This window comes from Bombina bombina, chromosome 2 (genome assembly GCF_027579735.1).
Source record: "Bombina bombina isolate aBomBom1 chromosome 2, aBomBom1.pri, whole genome shotgun sequence".
Lineage (NCBI taxonomy): Eukaryota > Metazoa > Chordata > Amphibia > Anura > Bombinatoridae > Bombina > Bombina bombina.
The window spans coordinates 680,497,198-680,514,853 of NC_069500.1; the positions used below are offsets into that span (position 1 = coordinate 680,497,198).

Consider the following 17,656-nt stretch of genomic DNA (forward strand, 5'->3'; position numbering starts at 1 on the left):
ATTAACTGAAGTTCATGCTTACGCTACACTATAAGGAACAAATGTCTCTCGTGCTCCCCCTTTGGAAACCCATGTTCACTACATAGCTACAAAACACTAGTGAAATAAGTACATAAAATAATATAAAAAATGAAGACCATTTCTTTTTCTTTCTAAAGTTTTTAAGTGTGAAAAGGCCACTGTTTCTTTGTAGGAGTATTTAAGTAATGTCTACCTCTTTTAATCCTGCAGTTTCATTTAGATCTCCATGTCTGATGCTCATAGCCACATTCTCAGGTTCCCCATGAGTCCTTGGATCTTCATGAAGTACTAGGATATCAGGTTGTTCTCGTTGCTCCTGCAATAACACAAGAATATAAACATCTCAGTGTGCTTTCAAAGTACAACAAGATAACAGATTGTATTATTCTATCAAAGAAAACAGAATACATTATTTGAATGGATACAGGACACAGAAGTGTAGTAAGAGTTTGAGAAAAAGCAGTTGATTGTATATGCAATTGAAAATTAACATTTTAGTAGATATGCACCTCTAAATTTAAAGAAAACGATAGAACAGTGATGAAAATCATCAGTATACATTCTTTTCTTTAGTGCAGGCCCTGTGAGGCACTTTGCTAAGCCTCTTATTAGCGCTGCCGGGGTTCTGTGAAGTAGATGACCGGGTTAACGCGGCTCGCCAGCGCTCTAAAGGTGAGTATAAAGCTACATGTGAATTTTTTCACCTGTAGGTTTGGAACATTTATATTCCTTTAATGAAAACAAATGCAAATGTTCTAAAATATTGAGTATTTATATAGTTTTAAATGGAAGTAATAATGAATAGTTCAGCCAATGGATATTGGGGAAACTAATTACCAAATTTTTCACGGCTTCACATGTATACATCCAGGTATCTGTCACTATCATCCCCATTGGGCTGCTGCTAATTCTTGTTTACAAAGCTTTTCTTTAGATAATTTAAACATATTCACATATTTATTATAAGTGATGATTTTAACAGGCATACTGGGCTATTTTAAATGACAAAATAATGGTAAATGAGCTAATAATATGGTTAATTGTAAACATATTAAAGGGGGTTATACACATTAAAACACATTTAATATGGTGGACTTTCCAAATGTGGCTTTCTAAATGGTTGCAAAGTTTCTGGCTCTCAAGGAGGCTCTTTAAATCTGTTAAAATGTTCTTCATACGGCAGCATCCATAACCTCGATGGATATCAGTGTATGTGGCAGAATATTAGGAATCTAAAGTTGCAATTATATTCAAACTTGAGAGCCTTTAACCAGAGAATAGTTCAAGGGCAGGTGTATGCAATCAACCATTCAGGTGCAGGTCTCACAGCTTTACCCCCTTCTCAGTGGGCTTGATATTCAAAAGCTTGCAGGCATGTAGAGAAATAATGCAAAATATTTGGTTGTTTTTTTTTTTATCTTATATTATAATGTAGGTGTCTCAAATCATGAACCCTGCAAAGTGAGATAAAACATAATTTATGCTTACCTGATAAATTCCTTTCTTCTGTTGTGTGATCAGTCCACGGGTCATCATTACTTCTGGGATATAACTCCTCCCCAACAGGAAATGCAAGAGGATTCACCCAGCAGAGCTGATATAGCTCCTCCCCTCTACGTCAGTCCCAGTCATTCGACCAAGAATCAACGAGAAAGGAGTAACCAAGGGTGAAGTGGTGACTGGAGTATAATTTAAAAGATATTTACCTGCCTTAAAAACAGGGCGGGCCGTGGACTGATCACACAACAGAAGAAAGGAATTTATCAGGTAAGCATAAATTATGTTTTCTTCTGTTATGTGTGATCAGTCCACGGGTCATCATTACTTCTGGGATACCAATACCAAAGCAAAAGTACACGGATGACGGGAGGGATAGGCAGGCTCATTATACAGAAGGAACCACTGCCTGAAGAACCTTTCTCCCAAAAATAGCCTCCGAAGAAGCAAAAGTGTCAAATTTGTAAAATTTGGAAAAAGTATGAAGCGAAGACCAAGTTGCAGCCTTGCAAATCTGTTCAACAGAGGCCTCATTCTTAAAGGCCCAAGTGGAAGCCACAGCTCTAGTGGAGTGAGCTGTAATTCTTTCAGGAGGCTGCTGTCCAGCAGTCTCATAGGCTAAACGTATTATGCTACGAAGCCAAAACGAGAGAGAGGTAGTAGAAGCTTTTTGACCTCTCCTCTGTCCAGAATAAACGACAAACAGGGAAGAAGTTTGGCGAAAATCTTTAGTTGCCTGCAAGTAGAACTTGAGGGCACGAACTACATCCAGATTGTGTAGAAGACGTTCCTTCTTTGAAGAAGGATTTGGACACAAGGATGGAACGACAATCTCTTGATTGATATTCCTGTTAGTAACTACCTTAGGTAAGAACCCAGGTTTAGTACGCAGAACTACCTTATCTGAGTGAAAAATCAGATAAGGAGAATCACAATGTAATGCTGATAACTCAGAGACTCTACGAGCCGAGGAAATAGCCATTAAAAACAGAACTTTCCAAGATAACAATTTTATATCAATGGAATGAAGGGGTTCAAATGGAACACCTTGTAAAACGTTAAGAACTAAGTTTAAACTCCATGGCGGAGTAACGGCTTTAAACACAGGCTTGATCCTAGCTAAAGCCTGACAAAAGGCCTGGACGTCTGGATTTTCTGACAGACGCCTGTGTAACAAGATGGACAGAGCTGAAATCTGTCCCTTTAATGAACTAGCCGATAAACCCTTTTCTAAACCTTCTTGTAGAAAAGACAATATCCTAGGGATCCTAACCTTACTCCAGGAGTAACGTTTGGATTTGCACCAGTATAGGTATTTACGCCATATTTTATGGTAAATCTTTCTGGTAACAGGCTTCCTAGCCTGGATCAGGGTATCAATAACCGACTCAGAAAAACCACGCTTTGATAAAATCAAGCGTTCAATTTCCAAGCAGTCAGTTTCAGAGAAGTTAGATTTTGATGTTTGAATGGACCCTGTATCAGAAGGTCCTGTCTTAGAGGTAGAGACCAAGGTGGACAGGATGACATGTCCACTAGATCTGCATACCAAGTCCTGCGTGGCCATGCAGGTGCTATTAGAATCACTGATGCTCTCTCCTGTTTGATTTTCGCAATCAATCGAGGAAGCAGCGGGAAGGGTGGAAACACATAAGCCATCCCGAAGTTCCAAGGTGCTGTCAAAGCATCTATCAGAACCGCTCCCGGATCCCTGGATCTGGACCCGTAGTGAGGAAGTCTGGCGTTCTGGCGAGACGCCATGAGATCTATCTCTGGTTTGCCCCAACGTCGAAGTATTTGGGCAAAGATCTCCGGATGAAGTTCCCACTCTCCCGGATGAAAAGTCTGGCGACTCAAGAAATCCGCCTCCCAGTTCTCCACTCCCGGGATGTGGATTGCTGACAGGTGGCAAGAGTGAGACTCTGCCCAGCGAATTATCTTTGATACTTCCATCATTGCTAGGGAGCTTCTTGTCCCTCCCTGATGGTTGATGTAAGCTACAGTCGTGATATTGTCCGACTGAAACCTGATGAACCCCTGAGTTGTTAATTGGGGCCAAGCCAGAAGGGCATTGAGAACTGCCCTCAATTCCAGAATGTTTATTGGAAGGAGACTCTCCTCCTGATTCCATAATCCCTGAGTCTTCAGAGAATTCCAGACAGCGCCCCAACCTAGCAGGCTGGCGTCTGTTGTTACGATTGTCCAGTCTGGCCTGCTGAATGGCATCCCCCTGGACAGGTGTGGCCGATAAAGCCACCATAGAAGAGAATTTCTGGTCTCTTGATTCAGATTCAGGGTAGGGGACAAATCTGAGTAATCCCCATTCCACTGACTTAGCATGCACAATTGCAGCGGTCTGAGGTGTAGGCGTGCAAAAGGTACTATGTCCATTGCCGCTACCATTAAGCCGATCACCTCCATGCATTGAGCTACTGACGGGTGTTGAATGGAATGAAGGACACGGCATGCATCTTGAAGCTTTGTTAACCTGTCTTCTGTCAGGTAAATCTTCATTTCTACAGAATCTATAAGAGTCCCCAAGAATGGAACTCTTGTGAGAGGAAAAAGAGAACTCTTCTTTTCGTTCACTTTCCATCCATGCGACCTTAGAAATGCCAGAACTAACTCTGTATGAGACTTGGCAGTTTGAAAGCTTGAAGCTTGTATTAGAATGTCGTCTAGGTACGGAGCTACCGAAATCCCTCGCGGTCTTAGTACCGCCAGAAGGGCACCCAGAACCTTTGTGAAGATTCTTGGGGCCGTAGCCAATCCGAATGGAAGAGCTACAAACTGGTAGTGCCTGTCTAGGAAGGCAAACCGTAGATACCGTTGATGATCTTTGTGAATCGGTATGTGAAGATAAGCATCTTTTAAATCCACTGTGGTCATGTACTGACCCCTTTGGATCATAGGTAAGATTGTCCGAATAGTTTCCATTTTGAACGATGGAACTCTTAGGAATTTGTTTAGAATCTTTAAATCTAAGATTGGCCTGAAAGTTCCCTCTTTTTTGGGAACCACAAACAGGTTTGAGTAGAACCCTTGTCCTTGTTCCGACCGCGGAACTGGATGGATCACTCCCATTAATAACAGATCTTGTACACAGCGTAGAAACGCTTCTTTCTTTATCTGGTTTGTTGACAACCTTGACAGATGAAATCTCCCTTTTGGGGGAGATAATTTGAAGTCTAGAAGGTATCCCTGAGATATGATCTCCAGCGCCCAGGGATCCTGAACATCTCTTGCCCAGGCCTGGGCGAAGAGAGAAAGTCTGCCCCCCACTAGATCCGGTCCCGGATCGGGGGCTCTCGGTTCATGCTGTCTTTGGGGCAGCAGCAGGTTTCCTGGCCTGTTTGCCCTTATTCCAGGACTGGTTAGGTTTCCAGCTTTGCCTGTAACGAGCAACAGCTCCTTCCTGTTTTGGTGCAGTGGAGGTTGACGCTGCTCCTGTTTTGAAATTCCGAAAGGGACGAAAATTAGACTGTCTAGCCTTAGCTTTGGCTTTGTCTTGAGGTAGGGCGTGGCCCTTACCTCCTGTAATGTCAGCGATAATTTCTTTCAAACCGGGCCCAAATAAAGACTGCCCCTTGAAAGGTATATTAAGTAATTTGGACTTAGAAGTAACATCAGCTGACCAGGATTTTAGCCACAGTGCTCTACGTGCCTGTATGGCGAATCCAGAGTTCTTAGCCGTAAGTTTGGTTAAATGTACTACGGCCTCCGAAATGAATGAATTAGCTAGTTTAAGGACTCTAAGCCTGTCCATAATGTCGTCTAGCGTAGATGAACTAAGGTTCTCTTCCAGAGACTCAATCCAAAATGCTGCCGCAGCCGTAATCGGCGCGATACATGCAAGGGGTTGCAATATAAAACCTTGTTGAACAAACATTTTCTTAAGGTAACCCTCTAATTTTTTATCCATTGGATCTGAAAAAGCACAGCTATCCTCCACCGGGATAGTGGTACGCTTAGCTAAAGTAGAAACTGCTCCCTCCACCTTAGGGACCGTTTGCCATAAGTCCCGAGTGGTGGCGTCTATTGGAAACATCTTTCTAAATATTGGAGGGGGTGAGAACGGCACACCGGGTCTATCCCACTCCTTAGTAACAATTTCAGTTAATCTCTTAGGTATAGGAAAAACGTCAGTACTCGCCGGTACCGCAAAGTATTTATCCAACCTACACAGTTTCTCTGGTATTGCAACGGTGTTACAATCATTGAGAGCTGCTAAGACCTCCCCTAGTAAAACACGGAGGTTCTCCAATTTAAATTTAAAATTTGAAATATCTGAATCCAATCTGTTTGGATCAGAACCGTCACCCACAGAATGAAGCTCTCCGTCCTCATGCTCTGCAAGCTGTGACGCAGTATCAGACATGGCCCTAGTATTGTCAGCGCACTCTGTTCTCACCCCAGAGTGATCACGCTTGCCTCTTAGTTCTGGTAATTTAGACAAAACTTCAGTCATAACAGTAGCCATATCATGTAATGTTATCTGTAATGGCCGCCCAGATGTATTAGGCGCCATAATATCACGCACCTCCCGGGCGGGAGATGCAGGTACTGCCGCGTGAGGCGAGTTAGTCGGCATAACTCTCCCCTCGCAGTTTGGTGAAATTTGTTCACATTGTACAGATTGACTTTTATTTAAAGTAGCATCAATACAGTTAGTACATAAATTTCTATTGGGCTCCACCTTGGCATTGGAACAAATGACACAGATATCTTCCTCTGAGTCAGACATGTTTAACACACTAGCAATAACTTGCAACCTGGTTATAATCTTTTTTAGCAAAAACGTACTGTGCCTCAAAGAGGTACTTAAACGATTAAATGACAGTTGAGATAATGAACTGAAAAACAGTTATAGCATCAACTTTAAAATAACACAACTTTTAGCAAAGGTTTGTTCCCATTAGTAAATAACAATAACTAAATTTGACATAAAAAATTATAGAGTAACGTTTTTATTCACAGTCAATATAAAATTCTCACAGCTCTGCTGAGAGAATGTACCTCCCTTCAAAGAAGTTTGAAGACCCCTGAGATCTGACAGTGAACCGGATCATGCAGGAAATATAATAGTAGCTGACTGGAAATTTTTGATGCGTAGCAAAAGAGCGCCAAAAACGGCCCCTCCCTCTCACACACAGCAGTGAGGAGAAACGAAACTGTCACAATTTAAAGCAGACAACTGCCAAGTGGAAAATAATGCCCAAACATTTATTCACTCAGTACCTCAGCAATGTAAACGATTCTACATTCCAGCAAAAACGTTTAACATGATAATATTTATAAAAAGGATTAGTGACCTTTAACAGAGTAGTTCCGGTGAAATACCATTCCCAGAATACTGAAGTGTATACATACATGTCATTATAGCGGTATAGCAGGATTTTCTCATCAATTCCATTCAGAAAATAAAAACTGCTACATACCTCAATGCAGATTCATCTGCCCGCTGTCCCCTGATCTGAAGCCTTTACCTCCCTCAGATGGCCGAGAACAGCAATATGATCTTAACTACTCCGGTTAAAATCATAGTAAAAAACTCTGGTAGATTCTTCTTCAAACTCTGCCAGAGAAGTAATAACACGCTCCGGTGCTATTGTAAAATAACAAACTTTTGATTGAAGTCATAAAAACTAAGTATAATCACCATAGTCCTCTCACACATCCTATCTAGTCGTTGGGTGCAAGAGAATGACTGGGACTGACGTAGAGGGGAGGAGCTATATCAGCTCTGCTGGGTGAATCCTCTTGCATTTCCTGTTGGGGAGGAGTTATATCCCAGAAGTAATGATGACCCGTGGACTGATCACACATAACAGAAGAAATATCTTTCAAACTAAAATTTGTGCTTCTAACATTTTTTTAAAGACCTCTCCGTATTGATGAGATGACTTCGATAATTTCGCCTCAGCAGAGAGCATTTAAATATCAGGCCCCTCATGAGAGACTGCATATGCATTATAACCCATTTAAATATTTTCCTGGGACTCAATTCCTGCAATGAAATATCACAGTTGACACAGAGAACCAGACCAAAATTTCAGTAAGGGTACAAGAGTTTGAAGAAGCACTACAGAGGCTACTAGAAGAACACTTTCAAGAACTCAGTCAAATACTGTGATTCTCCCTCTATAAGGGAGCTTCATAAGGCCAGTGGGGGAAACCATTCTACTCCTGATGATCCGCACCAAATAAGTTCAAGTCAGGCCTTAAAAAAAGGAGGGGAGAAATATTGGGCTCTACTACAAGTTGTGTCTGTAATCTAAGAACGATTCCCGGGAGTTGTTTTGGTACCATTGAGGATGACTAAGACTAGTTGAAGCCTGCCTGGAATGAGATATGTGAATATGTCCAGCTCTCACCTGTCAGTTTCCTTAGTGCTTTGACTCCCCAAGCTGTGGCTGATACGTTTCAACCCGCCAGCTCTCTACATTTTACCTGCTGATTTCTAGGAGAAGGAAGAAGTGCATTGTTTCAAGAGGACTGGCTGCAGGCTCTTTTTACTTGGATCAGAGCAGTGGAAGAGTATACATCAGAGGGACAGAGAGGGTTCTACTACCATACAGGAGCCCCTACCGAAAAGAGCATATTCTGGAACTTTGTTCTGCCTCCTGATGTACCGTATACCCTGCATACTGCTGACCCCTTATTGCAACATAGATTTGGGGTTTGGTTCACCCACATAATGGGAATCAGCGGAAAGACAGCTCCTATATCACAGAATTTTACTAATCCCCTACACATTTCAGGGACTTCTCTGTTAATAAGAAAGCAGTCCATTCCTCTCTGGGAACTATCAAATTGTATGGTGTCTAGTACAGCTTTTTGTGAGGCTACTGTTTTTACATAACATTATTTTATGGTTTATAATCCATTTCTAACACTCTGTATAAAGATTTCTAGAGTTTTGTATAATGATAGTGTTTGAGCTTGGTACATTTCCATTATCTGGATTATGTTTCTATGTGTATTTATTATCTAATTTTGTTGTAGCCATCTGGAAGATAATTTTTTAAATTTACAAAGGATCTAGAATATATAGTATTTGGTAAAACAGAAAGAGAAGCAGTCTGCCAAGAACGAACAGTAGCATCAATAGCTTGTTCTATGGCCCGGTTGCCACCTGGGAGTAGCTTCTTTCTGCCCAAGTGTGCTTTTCACAGAGGAAAAGGTTCCTGAAGTATATCAGTCTGATCCCGCTGACATGGTCAGTCCAGCCCCGAAATACCAGGCAATTCTCCTCTGAACAAGGAAAGGCAAACCCAGACGATCATTGTGGCCTTCTGTGGGCCTCGTCAGTGAGGTGCAGCCATATTCCTCTAAGCACATTGGGCAAGGAGTCCACGTCTGGTTTCCCCTATCACCCTTAGGGAGACTATCCCCAGGGTCATATTTACATATGCAAAACAGAAAGAGAAGCAGTCTGCCAGGAACGAACAGTAGCATCAATAGCTTGTTCTATGGCGCGGTTGCCACCTGGGAGTAGCTTCTTTCTGCCCAATTGTGCTTTTCACAGAGGAAAACTTTCCTGAAGTATATCAGTCTGATCCCGCCAACATGGTCAGTCCAGCCCCGAAATACCAGGCAATTCTCCTCTGAACAAGGAACATGACAACCCCAGATGATCATTTCAGCCTCCTTTGGGCCTCGTCAGTGAGGTGCAGCCATATCCCTCTAAGCACATTGGGCAAGGATTCCACGTCTGGCTCCCCCATCACCCTTAGGGAGACTATCCCCAGGGTCATATTTACATATGCAAAACAAAAAGAGAAGCAGTCTGCCAGGAACGAACAGTAGCATCAATAGCTTGTTCTATGGCCTGGTTGCCACCTGGGATTAGCTTCTGTCTGCCCAATTGTGCTTTTCACAGAGGAAAACTTTCCTGAAGTATATCAGTCTGATCCCGCCAACATGGTCAGTCCAGCCCCGAAATACCAGGCAATTTCCCCCATCACCCTTAGGGAGACTATCCCCAGGGTCATATTTACATATGCAAAACAGAAAGAGAAGCAGTCTGCCAGGAACAACACCCTGGGGAAGTCTCCCTATGGGTGATGGGGGAAACCAGACGTGGACTCCTTGTCCAGTGTGCTTAGAGAAAAAGGGCCTGGTATTTCGGGGCTGGACTGACCTTACTTGGCGGGATCAGACTGATATACTTAAGAAAAGTTTTCCTTTAAGAAAAGAACACTGGTCTAAAAGAGGCTGCTTCCAGGTGGTAAATCGCCATAGAACTAGCTAATGAGCTGTTGTTCGTTCCTGATAGAGCACTTCTCTCTTTGTATGCAAATTAATATGACCCTGGGGAAGCCTCCCTATGGGTGATGGGGGAAACCAGACGTGGACTCATTGCCCAGTGTGCTTAGAGGAATGTGGCTGCACCTCACTGACAAGGCCCATAGGAGGCCGAAACGATCTTCTGGGGTTGTCATGTTCCTTGTTCAGAGGAGAATTGCCTGGTATTTTGGGGCTGGACTGACCTTACTTGGTGGTATCAGACTGATATACTTCAGGAAAGTTTTCCTTTGTGAAAAGCACACTGGTCTAAAAGAGGCTGCTTCCGGGTGGTAAATCGACATAGAACTAGCTAATGAGCTGTTGTTCATTCCTGGTAAAGTGCTTCTCTCTTTGTATGCAAATTAATATGACCCTGGGGAAGTCTCCCTATGGGTGATGGGGGAAACCAGACATGGACTCCTTGCCCAGTATGCTTAGAGGAATGTGGCTGCACCTTACTGATGAGGCCCATAGGAGGCCGAAAAGGTCATCTGGGGTTGTCATTCTCCTTGTTCAGAGGAGAATTGCCTGGTATTTTAAGGGCTGGACTGACTTTACTTGGCGGGATCAGACTGATATACTTAAGGAAAGTTTTCCTTTGTGAAAAGCACAAAAGCTAGTTCTATGTCGATTTACCGGGTGGTAAATCGACATAGAACTAGCTAATGAGCTGTTGTTCATTCCTGGTAGACCGCTTCTCTCTTTGTATGCAAATTAATATGACCCAGGGGAAGTCTCCCTATGGGTGATGGGGGAAACCAGACGTGGACTCCTTGCCCAGTGTGCTTAGAGGAATGTGGCTGCACCTCACTGACGAGACCCATAGGAGGTCGAAACGATCTTCTGGGGTTGTCATGTTCCTTGTTCAGAGGAGAATTGCCTGGTATTTCGGGGCTGGACTGACCTTACTTGGCGGGATCAGACTGATATACTTAAGGAAAGTTTTCCTTTGTGAAAAGCGCACTGGTCTAAAATAGGCTACTTCCGGGTGGTAAATCACCATAGAACTAGCTAATGAGCTGTTGTTCGTTCCTGGTAGAGAGCTTCTCTCTTTGTATGCAAATTAATATGACCCTTGGGAAGTCTCCCTATGGGTGATGGGGGAAACCAGACGTGGACTCCTTGTCCAGTGTGCTTAGAGAAAAAGGGCTGCACCTCACTGACGAGGCCCATAGGAGGCCAAAATGATTGTCTGGGGTTGTCATGTTCCTTGTTCAGAGGAGAATTGCCTGGTATTTCGGGGCTGGACTGACCTTTCTTGGCGGGATCAGACTGATATACTTAAGAAAAGTTTTCCTTTAAGAAAAGAACACTGGTCTAAAAGAGGCTGCTTCCAGGTGGTAAATCCCCATAGAACTAGCTAATGAGCTGTTGTTCGTTCCTGATAGAGCACTTCTCTCTTTGTATGCAAATTAATATGACCCTGAGGAAGCCTCCCTATGGGTGATGGGGGAAACCAGACGTGGACTCATTGCCCAGTGTGCTTAGAGGAATGTGGCTGCACCTCACTGACAAGGCCCATAGGAGGCCGAAACGATCTTCTGGGGTTGTCATGTTCCTTGTTCAGAGGAGAATTGCCTGGTATTTTGGGGTTGGACTGACCTTACTTGGCGGTATCAGACTGATATACTTCAGGAAAGTTTTCCTTTGTGAAAAGCACACTGGTCTAAAAGAGGCTGCTTCCGGGTGGTAAATCGACATAGAACTAGCTAATGAGCTGTTGTTCATTCCTGGTAAAGTGCTTCTCTCTTTGTATGCAAATTAATATGACCCTGGGGAAGTCTCCCTATGGGTGATGGAAGAAACCAGACATGGACTCCTTGCCCAGTGTGCTTAGAGGAATGTGGCTGCACCTTACTGATGAGGCCCATAGGAGGCCGAAAAGGTCATCTGGGGTTGTCATTCTCCTTGTTCAGAGGAGAATTGCCTGGTATTTCAGGGCAGGACTGACCTTACTTGGCGGGATCAGACTGATATACTTAAGGAAAGTTTTCCTTTGTGAAAAGCACACTAGTCTAAAAGAAGCTGCTTCCGGGTGGTAAATCGACATAGAACTAGCTAATGAGCTGTTGTTCATTCCTGGTAGAGTGCTTCTCTCTTTGTATGCAAATTAATATGACCCAGGGGAAGTCTCCCTATGGGTGATGGGGGAAACCAGACGTGGAATCCTTGCCCAGTGTGCTTAGAGGAATGTGGCTGCACCTCACTGACGAAGTCCATAGGAGGTCGAAACGATTGTCTGGGGTTGTCATGTTCCTTGTTCAGAGGAGAATTGCCTGGTATTTCGGGGCTGGACTGACCTTACTTGGCGGGATCAGACTGATATACTTAAGGAAAGTTTTCCTTTGTGAAAAGCGCACTGGTCTAAAATAGGCTACTTCCGGGTGGTAAATCACCATAGAACTAGCTAATGAGCTGTTGCTCGTTCCTGGTAGAGAGCTTCCCTTTTTTGTATGCAAATTAATATGACCCTTGGGAAGTCTCCCTATGGGTGATGGGGGAAACCAGACGTGGACCCCTTGCCCAGTGTGCTTAGAGGAATGTGGCTGCACCTCACTGACGAGGCCCATAGGAGGCCGAAATGATCGTCTGGGGTTGTCATGTTCCTTGTTCAGAGGAGAATTGCCTGGTATTTCGGGGCTGGACTGACCTTACTTGGCGGGATCAGACTGATATACTTAAGGAAAGTTTTCCTTTGTGAAAGTACACTGGTCTAAAAGAGGCTACTTCCGGGTGGTAAATCGCCATAGAACTAGCTAATGAGCTGTTGTTCGTTCCTGGTAGAGCGCTTCTCTCTTTGTATGCAAATATAGTATTTGGTGTTGCCCTTAAATATATTAGATAAGCCTCACACTGCTTTGCTTTAAACCTTTTACACCAGATATGTCTATTAGTATCTCCGATCTAGTATAGTAGAGCATGTTATACATTAACAATCTATCCTATAGGCATCTGACTCCTCTAGGCTATGTCAATTTCAACCCTTATGAACATATATAATTAATAATAACACACAATCTGTAAGTACTCTCACCCACAGTGTTACCTACATAGCAAACAAAATCTCAATAAATGGTTAGTGTCTACAGACACCATGTAAAATCATACTGAGGTATATGTAGCAAAATCAGGTCTATTATAATGTTCTAATTGTATACTATTTCATGACTGTGTTAACCCACAGATGCTATTTATTTGAATAATTTAAAGAATTGTTTCCATTATAGGACCCAAAATTGGTCCTTTTGTTTCTTCTTTTTCTTGCTAATATACCTTCTGGAAATTTGTATTTTATTTACTAATTAATACGTTCATGTTTGGCCTTATATGAGACACAGAAGGTACTATTGGCTTATGACATACAGTATTTTGAATATATTTACATGTTTTTATGAACAATAATTGTTAGTTTTATACAAAATTTGAGGTTTTCATTAGTGTGCCTAAGTAACGTTATGGCATATTATTATATTATTAATATTTGTTTCCGTTTATTTGACTAGAGTATACTGTTATATAAAATGCTCTAACCTGTTTTATACTACCTGTAACTATAAAACCTCAATAAAAACATAAATTATGCTTACCAGATCATTTCCTTTCCTTCTGTATGAGGAGAGTCCACGGCTTCATTCCTTACTTGTGGGAAATACTGAACCTGGCCACCAGGAGGAGGCAAAGACACCCCAGCCAAAGATTCGAATACCTCCCCCACTTCCTTCATCCCCTAGTCATTCTGCAGAGGGAACAAGTAACAGTAGGAGACATATCAGGGTATAAATGGTGCCAGAAGAACCAAACAAAATTTAGGTCCGCCCAACAGAGAAAACGGGCGGGGGCCGTGGACTCTCCTCATACAGATGGAAAGGAAATTATCTGGTAAGCATAATTTATGTTTTCCTTCTTCTATATACCCAAGCTCTAGAGGACACTGAATGAAACGGGGAGGGTAAAAAGAGAGGCGGACAATATTTTGAGGGCACCACAGCCTGCAAAACCTTTCCCTCAAAAGATGCTTCAGCCGAAGCAAAAACAAAAACTTGTACAATTTTGAAAAAGTATGTAAGGAGGACCAGGTAGCCGCCTTACAAATCTGTTCCATAGATGCCTCATTCTTGAAGGCCCAAGAGGAAGCCACTGCTCTAGTCATCTGAGGAGGCGTATGTCCCGCTGTTTTGTATGCTAAGCGAATAATGCTCCTCAACCAAAAAGACAAGGAAGTGGATGAGGCTTTCTGCCCCTTACGCTTCACAGAATAGACAACAAACAAAGAAGAAGTATGTCTAAACTCCTTAGTGGCTTGAAGATAGAACTTCAAGGCCCGAACCACATCCAAATTAGGAAGTAACCGCTCCTTGCCATCAGAAACAACCTAACACAGTACGAAGAACAACCTTATCAGCATGGAATACTAGGTTAGGAGGCTCACATTGCAAGGCAGCCATCTCATATACTCTGCGTGCCAAGGCAATAGCCAGTAAAAAGAGAACCTTCCAAGATAGTAATTTAAAGTCAAGGCCGTGCATAGGCTCAAACAGAGCCCTCTGCAAAACCTTAAGAACAAGTAAACTCCAAGGAGTAGCGCTAGGTCAAAACACAGGCCTGATTCTAGCCTGAACAAAAGACTGGACATCTGGAAGCTAAGCGAGCCTCTTGTGCAGTAAAAAAGATCTGTCCCTTAAGAGAGCTAGCCGAAAAGGCCCTTCTCCAGACCATCCTGGAGAAAAGAAAGAATCCTGGAAACCCTGACTGTATGCCAGGGAAATCCACGCTCTTCACACCAGAATAAGTAGGTCCTCCACACCTTATGATAGATGCGACGAGTAACCGGCTTACGAGCTTGAATGAGAGTATCAATAACTCTCTCAGAAAAACCTCTGTTGGCTAGGACTAAGCATTCAATCTCCACGCAATCAGCCTCAGAGAATCTAGATTTTGTTGAACAAAAGGACCTTGTTCCAGCAGATCCCTGCGGCAAGGTAACCTCCATGGAGGAGAAGATGACATCCCCACCAGATCCACAAACCACATCCTCCGAGGGAGCAATTAGAATCCTTGACGCTCACTCCTGCTTGATGCGGGCCACCACACGAGATAGAAGTGGTAATGAGGGAAAATGTAGATCAGACTGAACCTCCAAGACACTGCTAATGCATCTATTAGCTCCTCCTGAGGATCCCTGGACCACTACCCATATCTGGGTAGCTTGGATTTGAGCCGGGACGCCATGAGATCTATCTCCGGTGTCCCCCATCTGCTACAAATCTCCGCAAACACCTTGCGATGGAGAGACCATTCCCCCGGATGAAAAGATTGTCTGCTGAGGAAATCCGCTTCCCAGATGTCCACACCTGGAATGTGGATCACTGACAGCGAGAAGTTGTGGGCCTCCACCCATTCCAGAATCTAAGATACTTCCCTCATTGCTACGGAGCTCCTCGTTCCACCCTGATGGTTGATGTAAGCCACGGAGGTTATGTTGTCTGATTGGAATCTGATAAACTGGGTCGAACCCAGAAGGGGCCAAGCCTTCAGAGCATTGAAGATCACTCAAAGTTCCAAGATGTTGATTGGGAGGAGGGATTCCTCTCCAGTCCACAGGCCCTGTGCCTTCCTGGCACCCCAAACAGCTCCCCATACTGTAAGACTCGCGTCCGTAGTCACAATCTCTCAGAATGGCCTTAAGAAGGATGTCCCTTGGGACAGGTGATCTGGACAAAGCCACCAGGAGAGCGATTTTCTCAACCGGCTGTCCAGAGAAATCTGTTGAGACAGATCTGAATCATTGCCGTTCCACTGTTTCAACATGCACAGCTGAAGATGTCTGAGATGGAATCTGGCAAAGGGGATGATGTCCATGCAGGACACCATGAGTCCAATTACCTCTATACACCGAGCCACAGATGGCCTGAAGGAGGTCTGGAGGGCAAGACAATTGGAAGTTAGCTTGTAACGTCTCTAGTCTGTAATAAATATCCTCAAAGATATGGAGTCTATTATCGTACCCAGGAACTTCACTCTCGTACTGGGAATAAGAGAACTCTTTTCTAAGTTTATCTTCAATCCATGAGATCAAAGAAGAGAAAAAAGTGCTTTCGAATGGTTCTCTGCCAGACGATAGGACGGTGCTTGAACCATCATCTAAGTATGGTGCCATTGCAATCCCTCTGGTTCTGGCCACTGTGAGCAGAGCCCCTAGAACCTTCGTAAAAACTCTTGAAGCAGTAGCTAGACCAAACGGAAGTGCAATGAACTGAAGTGCTGGCCCAGTAACGCAAATCATAGGAACTTGAAGTGTTCCTTGTGTCTAGGGACGTGAAGATAGGCATCCTTCAGGTCTATCGTGGTCATAAATTGTTCTTCCTGGAATAAAGGAAGAATGGACCTTATTATCTCCATCACCAACACTTTAGACGGAGAATTGGATGAAAAGTACCCTCCTTCTTTGGGACCACAAACAGTTTGTGTAGTATCTCAGACCTCTCTCTGCTGGAGGTACCGGTACAATGACCCCCAGGACAGAGAGATCCCTCACACACCCTAGAAAAGCCTCTCTCTTTTCTGGTCTTGAAGACAGGTTTGAAAAGAGGAATATGCCCCTGGGAAGATAAGACTTCAAAATGAAAGTAAAACCTGTACGTTCCAACATCTGCCTGAGCCACATCTCACACATGTCACAGCATAAACACAGTATTAAAAATATGTGCTTAATCCCTCCTGTTCAATAATCCCCTTCCAGAGACATTAACCCTCGATTCCATTCAGATAAAAGGAGCGACCCTGTCTTCTTGCGTTATCAAATGTGTATAAAAAAATGAAACAATCTTACCGAAATCTATGCCGTGGAACAGAAACACAGTCTCTCAAGTTTGACAATCTTGTAGCATCGCTCTTGACATGGACATGAGTAATAGAAGTAGGCAGTGAAACTCGTCAACACTGATTGCTTAGGAGCTGTTAATACGAGTCTGGATGGGATCGCAGAAAGACTCTCCCTGCATCTCCAGACTCTAACATTCGCCAATGCTTTCACTGAGAGACTGACAAGACTACTTAAAACTCCAGTCCCATTCCGAAGAGTACTACCCTCCATAAGGAACTACTCCGTATCTTCTGACACTTCTCTGCAAACCTCCTGTGACGAAAGGCAAAGAAAGACTGGGGGATGAGTGGAGTGGAGGAGGTATTTAAGCCTTTGGCTGGGGTGTCTTTGCTTCCTCCTGGTGGCCAGATTCAGTATTTCCCACAAGTAAGGAATTCAGCCGTAGACTTTCCTCATATTAAGAAGGAAAAGTAATCTTTAAAAAATAGTTTGTTTGTTTTTTACATTGTTGTTGTTGTTGGAGTGCTCCTACTCTGTGCTAGAGCACTGCATTTGCTTAGTTGCTGATATATACAGTGCATATAAAAAGAAAAGTGTAACACCTCTTTAAGCAGTTTATTTTATATTATTATCTACTATCTATCTATCTAAAATCAAATTCAGGTGGTATTTTTAAAAACTTAAAAGGAAACCTATCTCAGTTATAAATGTTTGCTTTTATGAATGAGTATTTAAAGGGACATGAAACCCTTTTTTCTTTCAGAATTCAGGTAGAACATACCATTTTAAACAACTCCTCAATTTATTTCTATTATCAAATTTGGATACCAAGAGAACAAAGTACATTTAAAAATAGAAGTGAATTTAAAAGTGTCTTAAAAACTTAAATTATGCTTACCTGATAATTTCATTTCCATTGTGGGGAGGAGAGTCCACGGCTTCATTCATTACTATTGGGAATTAAGAACCTGGCCACCAGGAGGAGGCAAAGACACCCCAGCCAAAGGCTTAAATAACTCTCCCACT

The 17,656-nt window shown here is 43.1% G+C and overlaps 1 protein-coding gene across 2 annotated transcripts in view; it reads right to left on the reverse strand.

Annotated features, from left to right (window-relative positions):
* SLC24A2 (solute carrier family 24 member 2) overlaps positions 1 to 17,656 on the reverse strand; it is a 656,915-nt gene that overhangs the window by 414,891 nt on the left and 224,368 nt on the right. The window contains exon 1 of one of the 2 annotated variants that reach the window (XR_008400670.1): positions 215 to 339. The exons of the other annotated variant lie outside the window; for it this stretch is intronic. The gene's annotated coding sequence lies outside the window, so the exon portion shown is untranslated. Of the gene's footprint in view, positions 1 to 214; positions 340 to 17,656 lie in introns of those variants that run through there. 2 annotated transcript variants of the gene reach the window in all.